We start from the raw sequence: 6,000 nt of genomic DNA, 5'->3' as shown, positions 1-6,000 counted from the left end.
ATTCGGCTTAGTTCGGCTGAACTCGTCGGGGCTCGGCTCGGTTCGGCTGAACTCGGCTGGGCTCGGTCGTTCGGCAACGTTCGGCGGGGCTCGGCAAAATTCGGCGAAGCTCGGCAAAACTCGGCGGGGCTCGGTCGTTCGGCGGGGCTCGGCTCGGTTCGGCTAAATTCGGCGGGGCTCGGTCATTCGGCAGCGTTACGCTCGGTTCGGCAAAATTCGGCAAAGCTCGGTCGTTCGTCTGAGCTCGGCTCGGTTCCGCTGAATTCGGCAAAGCTCGGCTCGGTTTGGCTGAACTCGGGGCCAGGCGCTGCGCTCGGCGCCGCTCGGCTCGGTTCGGCCGAACTCGGCAACCTCCGTCGGCTCGGCGGCGCCGGCCGGGCCCAGGCGCTGCGCGGGAAAGCGGCCGCCGCCTCACGTTAAACACCCAGAGCTCGGTGCTTTCCCGCTGCCCCGTCCCGCGGGCGGGCGGCCCGGCCATCGCGCGGCTACGGACGGCACTGCAGGGTCGGGCAGGAGTTCATTAGGCAGTGACTGCCCTCGCGCTAATTAATGGTCACGAGAGCAGGCGATTGGGTTCGGCGCAGCTCGATTTGGCTCGGTTCGGCGAGGCGAGGCTCAACTCGGGCCCGTTCGTTCTGCTCGGTGGAGCTCGTCTCGGCTGGGCTGAACTCGGCGGGGTTCGGTCGTTCGGCGGCGTTCGTCTCGGTTGGGCTGAACACGGCTCGGTTCGGCCGTTCGGTGGAGGTCGGCTCGGTTCGGCTGAACTCGGCGGGGCTCGGTGGTTCGGCGGGGCTCGGCTCGGTTCGGCTGAACTCGGCGGGGCTCGGTCGTTCGGCGGGGCTCGGCTCGGTTCGGCTGAACTCGGCGGGGCTCGGTCGTTCGGCGGCTCTCGGCTCGGTTCGGCTGAACTCGGCAGGGCTCGGTGGTTCGGCGGGGCTCGGCTCGGTTCGGCTAAATTCGGCAGGGCTCGGTCGTTCGGCGGAGTTCGGCTCGGTTCGGCTAAATTCGGAAAAGCTCGGTCGTTCGGCAACGTTCGGCTCGGTTCGGTAAAATTCGACAAAGCTCGGTCGTTCGGCAACGTTCGGCTCGGCTCGGCTGAACTCGGCGGGGCTCTGTCGTTCGGCAACATTCGGCTCGGTTCGGCTGAACTCGGCCGGGCTCGGTCGTTCGGCGGGGCTCGGCTCGGTTCGGCTGAACTCGGCGGGGCTCGGTCGTTCGGCGGTGTTCGTCTCGATTCGGCTGAACTCGGCTCGGTTCGGCTGAACTCGGCGGGGCTCGGCTCGGTTCGGCCGAACTCGGCGGGGCTCGGTCGTTCGGCGGGGCTCGGCTCGGTTCGGCTAAATTCGGCAAACCTCGTTCGTTCGGCAACGTTCGGCTCGGTTCGGCTAAATTCGGCGGGGCTCGGTGGTTCGGCGGGGCTCGGCTCGGTTCGGCAAAATTCGGCAAACCTCGGTCGTTCGGCAACGTTCGGCTGCATTCGGCAAAGCTCGGTCGTTCGGCGAGCTGCGCTCGGCGCCGCTCGGCTCGGTTCGGCCGAACTCGGCAACGCTCCGTCGGCTCGGCGGCGCCGGCCGGGCCCAGGCGCTGCGCGGGAAAGCGGCTGCCGCCTCACGTTAAACACCCAGAGCTCGGTGCTTTCCCGCTGCCCCGTCCCGCGGGCGGGCGGCCCGGCCATCGCGCGGCTACGGACGGCACTGCAGGGTCGGGCAGGAGTTCATTAGGCAGTGACTGCCCTCGCGCTAATTAATGGTCACGAGAGCAGGCGATTGGGTTCGGCGGAGCTCGATTTGGCTCGGTTCGGCGAGGCGAGGCTCAACTCGGGCCCGTTCGTTCTGCTCGGTGGAGCTCGTCTCGGTTGGGCTGAACTCGGCGGGGTTCGGTCGTTCGGCGGCGTTCGTCTCGGTTGGGCTGAACACGGCTCGGTTCGGCCGTTCGGTGGAGGTCGGCTCGGTTCGGCGGGGCTCGGCTCGGTTCGGCTGAACTCGGCGGGGTTCGGTCGTTCGGCGGCGTTCGTCTCGGTTGGGCTGAACTCGGCGAGGCGCGGTGGTTCGGCGGGGCTCGGCTCGGTTCGGCTAAATTAGGCCGGGCTCGGTCGTTCGGCGGAGTTCGGCTCGGTTCGGCTAAATTCGGAAAAGCTCGGTCGTTCGGCAACGTTCGGCTCGGTTCGGCTGAACTCGGCAGGGCTCGGTCGTTCGGCAACATTCGGCTCGGTTCGGCGGGGCTCGGCCTGGTTCGGCTGACCTCGGCCGGGCTCGGTCGTTCGGCAACATTCGGCTGGGTTCGGCAAAACTCGGCGGGGATCGGCTCGTTTCGGCTGAACTCGGCAAACCTCGGTCGTTCGGCAACATTCGGCTTAGTTCGGCTGAACTCGTCGGGGCTCGGCTCGGTTCGGCTGAACTCGGCTGGGCTCGGTCGTTCGGCAACGTTCGGCGGGGCTCGGCAAAATTCGGCTGGGCTCGGCAAAACTCGGCGGGGCTCGGTTGTTCGGCGGGGCTCGGCTCGGTTCGGCTAAATTCGGCGGGGCTCGGTCATTCGGCAGCGTTACGCTCGGTTCGGCAAAATTCGGCAAAGCTCGGTCGTTCGGCGGAGCTCGGCTCGGTTCCGCTGAATTCGGCAAAGCTCGGCTCGGTTTGGCTGAACTCGGGGCCAGGCGCTGCGCTCGGCGCCGCTCGGCTCGGTTCGGCCGAACTCGGCAACCTCCGTCGGCTCGGCGGCGCCGGCCGGGCCCAGGCGCTGCGCGGGAAAGCGGCCGCCGCCTCACGTTAAACACCCAGAGCTCGGTGCTTTCCCGCTGCCCCGTCCCGCGGGCGGGCGGCCCGGCCATCGCGCGGCTACGGACGGCACTGCAGGGTCGGGCAGGAGTTCATTAGGCAGTGACTGCCCTCGCGCTAATTAATGGTCACGAGAGCAGGCGATTGGGTTCGGCGGAGCTCGATTTGGCTCGGTTCGGCGAGGCGAGGCTGAATTCGGGCCCGTTCGTTCTGCTCGGTGGAGCTCGTCTCGGCTGGGCTGAACTCGGCGGGGTTCGGTCGTTCGGCGGCGTTCGTCTCGGTTGGGCTGAACATGGCTCGGTTCGGCCGTTCGGCGGGGCTCGGCTCGGTTCGGCTGACCTCGGCCGGGCTCGGTCGTTCGGCAACATTCGGCTGGGTTCGGCTAAATTCGGCAAACCTCTGTCGTTCGGCAACGTTCGGCTCGGTTCGGTAAAATTCGGCAGGGCTCGGTGGTTCGGCGGGGCTCGGCTCGGTTCGGCTAAATTCGGCAAACCTCGGTCGTTCGGCAACGTTCGGCTCGGTTCGGCTGAACTCGGCGGAGCTCGGTCGTTCGGCAACATTCGGCTCGGTTCGGCTGAATTCGGCAAACCTCGGTCGTTCGGCAGCGTTCGGCTCGGCAAAATTCGGCAAACCTCGGTCGTTCGGCAGCGTTCGGCAACGTTCGGCTGCATTCGGCAACGCTCGGTCGTTCGGCGGAGCTCGGGGCCAGGCGCTGCGCTCGGCGCCGCTCGGCTCGGTTCGGCCGAACTCGGCAACGCTCCGTCGGCTCGGCGGCGCCGGCCGGGCCCAGGCGCTGCGCGGGAAAGCGGCCGCCGCCTCACGTTAAACACCCAGAGCTCGGTGCTTTCCCGCTGCCCCGTCCCGCGGGCGGGCGGCCCGGCCATCGCGCGGCTACGGACGGCACTGCAGGGTCGGGCAGGAGTTCATTAGGCAGTGACTGCCCTCGCGCTAATTAATGGTCACGAGAGCAGGCGATTGGGTTCGGCGCAGCTCGATTTGGCTCGGTTCGGCGAGGCGAGGCTCAACTCGGGCCCGTTCGTTCTGCTCGGTGGAGCTCGTCTCGGTTGGGCTGAACTCGGCGGGGTTCGGTCGTTCGGCGGCGTTCGTCTCGGTTGGGCTGAACTCGGCAAACCTCGGTCGTTCGGCGGCTCTCGGCTCGGTTCGGCTAAATTCGGCAGGGCTCGGTCGTTCGGCGGAGTTCGGCTCGGTTCGGCTAAATTCGGAAAAGCTCGGTCGTTCGGCAACGTTCGGCTCGGTTCGGCTGAACTCGGCAGGGCTCGGTCGTTCGGCAACATTCGGCTCGGTTCGGCGGGGCTCGGCTCGGTTCGGCTGACCTCGGCCGGGCTCGGTCGTTCGGCAACATTCGGCTGGGTTCGGCAAAACTCGGCGGGGATCGGCTCGTTTCGGCTGAACTCGGCAAACCTCGGTCGTTCGGCAACATTCGGCTTAGTTCGGCTGAACTCGTCGGGGCTCGGCTCGGTTCGGCTGAACTCGGCTGGGCTCGGTCGTTCGGCAACGTTCGGCGGGGCTCGGCAAAATTCGGCTGGGCTCGGCAAAACTCGGCGGGGCTCGGTCGTTCGGCGGGGCTCGGCTCGGTTCGGCTAAATTCGGCGGGGCTCGGTCATTCGGCAGCGTTACGCTCGGTTCGGCAAAATTCGGCAAAGCTCGGTCGTTCGTCTGAGCTCGGCTCGGTTCCGCTGAATTCGGCAAAGCTCGGCTCGGTTTGGCTGAACTCGGGGCCAGGCGCTGCGCTCGGCGCCGCTCGGCTCGGTTCGGCCGAACTCGGCAACCTCCGTCGGCTCGGCGGCGCCGGCCGGGCCCAGGCGCTGCGCGGGAAAGCGGCCGCCGCCTCACGTTAAACACCCAGAGCTCGGTGCTTTCCCGCTGCCCCGTCCCGCGGGCGGGCGGCCCGGCCATCGCGCGGCTACGGACGGCACTGCAGGGTCGGGCAGGAGTTCATTAGGCAGTGACTGCCCTCGCGCTAATTAATGGTCACGAGAGCAGGCGATTGGGTTCGGCGGAGCTCGATTTGGCTCGGTTCGGCGAGGCGAGGCTCAACTCGGGCCCGTTCGTTCTGCTCGGTGGAGCTCGTCTCGGTTGGGCTGAACTCGGCGGGGTTCGGTCGTTCGGCGGCGTTCGTCTCGGTTGGGCTGAACTCGGCAAACCTCGGTCGTTCGGCGGCTCTCGGCTCGGTTCGGCTAAATTCGGCAGGGCTCGGTCGTTCGGCGGAGTTCGGCTCGGTTCGGCTAAATTCGGAAAAGCTCGGTCGTTCGGCTACGTTCGGCTCGGTTCGGCTGAACTCGGCAGGGCTCGGTCGTTCGGCAACATTCGGCTCGGTTCGGCGGGGCTCGGCTCGGTTCGGCTGACCTCGGCCGGGCTCGGTCGTTCGGCAACATTCGGCTGGGTTCGGCAAAACTCGGCGGGGATCGGCTCGTTTCGGCTGAACTCGGCAAACCTCGGTCGTTCGGCAACATTCGGCTTAGTTCGGCTGAACTCGTCGGGGCTCGGCTCGGTTCGGCTGAACTCGGCTGGGCTCGGTCGTTCGGCAACGTTCGGCGGGGCTCGGCAAAATTCGGCGAAGCTCGGCAAAACTCGGCGGGGCTCGGTCGTTCGGCGGGGCTCGGCTCGGTTCGGCTAAATTCGGCGGGGCTCGGTCATTCGGCAACGTTCGGCTCGGTTCGGCTGAATTCGGCAAACCTCGGTCGTTCGGCAGCGTTCGGCTCGGTTCGGCTGCATTCGGCAAAGCTCGGTCGTTCGGCGGAGCTCGGCTCGGTTCCGCTGAATTCGGCAAACCTCGGCTCGGTTTGGCTGAACTCGGGGCCAGGCGCTGCGCTCGGCGCCGCTCGGCTCGGTTCGGCCGAACTCGGCAACGCTCCGTCGGCTCGGCGGCGCCGGCCGGGCCCAGGCGCTGCGCGGGAAAGCGGCCGCCGCCTCACGTTAAACACCCAGAGCTCGGTGCTTTCCCGCTGCCCCGTCCCGCGGGCGGGCGGCCCGGCCATCGCGCGGCTACGGACGGCACTGCAGGGTCGGGCAGGAGTTCATTAGGCAGTGACTGCCCTCGCGCTAATTAATGGTCACGAGAGCAGGCGGTTGGGTTCGGCGGAGCTCGATTTGGCTCGGTTCGGCGAGGCGAGGCTGAATTCGGGCCCGTTCGTTCTGCTCGGTGGAGCTCGGCTCGCTTGGGCCGAATTCGGCGGGGCTCGGTCGTTCGGTGGTGCGGGGCTGGGTT

Source organism: Corvus moneduloides, chromosome 2, assembly GCF_009650955.1.
Source record: "Corvus moneduloides isolate bCorMon1 chromosome 2, bCorMon1.pri, whole genome shotgun sequence".
Taxonomy (NCBI): domain Eukaryota; kingdom Metazoa; phylum Chordata; class Aves; order Passeriformes; family Corvidae; genus Corvus; species Corvus moneduloides.
Note: the sequence above shows the minus strand (reverse complement) of the source record.